Raw genomic sequence first — 1,338 nt, 5'->3', positions numbered from 1 at the left:
GGAATTCCAGTGTTGACCTTATTCTGACGCTGGGTCTCTTTTGCCTTTCACAAGCCTCTGCGATTGAAATCACTCCCCAGTCTTCCAAAAAATCAGGAATTGCTGGCGAAACTCGGCAGGTCCTGGTTCACCTGTGAGATGAAAGCAGTCACAGTCCTCGAAATGTCAACTTTGACGTTTGCTGAGTTTCACCAGCGACTTCAGTTGCAGCTTTCGACCTTCAGAACCCATATTTCCTGGTTTTAAAAAGTGCTACACTGCGCCGCCCGGGAATCGAACCCAGATCGCAAGAATGGGAATCTTGCATGATACCATTACACTAGCGGCGCTTACCCGATGGGGCGGCCATTCCCTTTACTTCAAGTTGCCATTTCCCGACCGGCTTTCGCTTTCGATGTGTATTTAATTTTATTTTGGTCAATGAGCTTAAATTTTAATACGCGACCCATAACCCCCTTCACCCTGGAAAATAATCATGTTCTGTTGATCTGATAATATATTTTTTGAAAACAGAAACAGCGTCATTTAATTGGTCAGTCGTTATCAATATGAATCGCAAACTATGTGGTCATGCTATTAATTGCAGGAGTCATAGTAGAAACAAAGACTGACATTACACCAATTTTACTCGGCGGTCTGGCGTTGATAGGTCTGCTCATTATATTCTTGACAGTTCGAGTGCTGCGGGGAACTACAGGTTTGTATTTTCGCTGCACATAAGCAAACCTAATCATGCAGTACCCTAATCTAGATACGTAATTGATTTAGGGACGATCTTCCTATTTGGCACCATTTCAATGAGTGCCTCTGAAAAGTGTCGAACTATTTAAGGCAGACGGGTAGAGAGCAAGACGTGAATGCAACTGGGCTCGTTCCAAGCTTGTAGTGGGTTGTCGCTCTGTTGTAGCGTGCATTTCTTGAAATCCCAGGGCTCCAGATTCAAGACCACAAAGATCGAAGCGGCCGGTACTGACAAAAGTCCGCGCTGTCGGAATTACTTATTTATTTTTCAGAGGAAAACTCAAACGCAGCCTCGACTTAACTTTCTGGGGCGGATGTGAATTATCCGTTGACGCAATTTCGAAGGAAAACCAGGCCTTGCCACGTGTCCTGACCAAATATTAGCCCTGAATCAATGACCCACACAGAGATTGGCTCAGTGTAACTTTGATGTTGATCCGAATTTACTGAGAGCATATTTTCTTCGGTACAATAGTGGTTTGCAAGGGTCAAGGGTTGCGAAATGGTCTAGGTTTGCGATTTTTTTTCTAATCTCCTGGCTGCCATTCAACCGTGAGTTCTTTCATTGTACCCTTTCTGCCATTCTGCAACCGACAA

At 44.4% G+C, this 1,338-nt stretch overlaps 1 non-coding gene across 1 annotated transcript; it reads right to left on the bottom strand.

Moving 5' to 3' along the window:
- Nucleotides 1-258: 258 nt before the first annotated feature.
- Nucleotides 259-329, bottom strand: trnag-ccc (transfer RNA glycine (anticodon CCC)). Its single transcript has one exon. It is a non-coding gene; the product is annotated as a tRNA-Gly (tRNA).
- Nucleotides 330-1,338: the final 1,009 nt, after the last annotated feature.

The sequence above is a fragment of the Hemiscyllium ocellatum genome, chromosome 35, assembly GCF_020745735.1.
Source record: "Hemiscyllium ocellatum isolate sHemOce1 chromosome 35, sHemOce1.pat.X.cur, whole genome shotgun sequence".
In the NCBI taxonomy this organism is placed as follows: Eukaryota; Metazoa; Chordata; class Chondrichthyes; order Orectolobiformes; family Hemiscylliidae; genus Hemiscyllium; species Hemiscyllium ocellatum.
The sequence above is the reverse complement of the archived record's forward strand: the minus strand, read 5'-3'. Positions and strand labels throughout refer to the sequence as shown.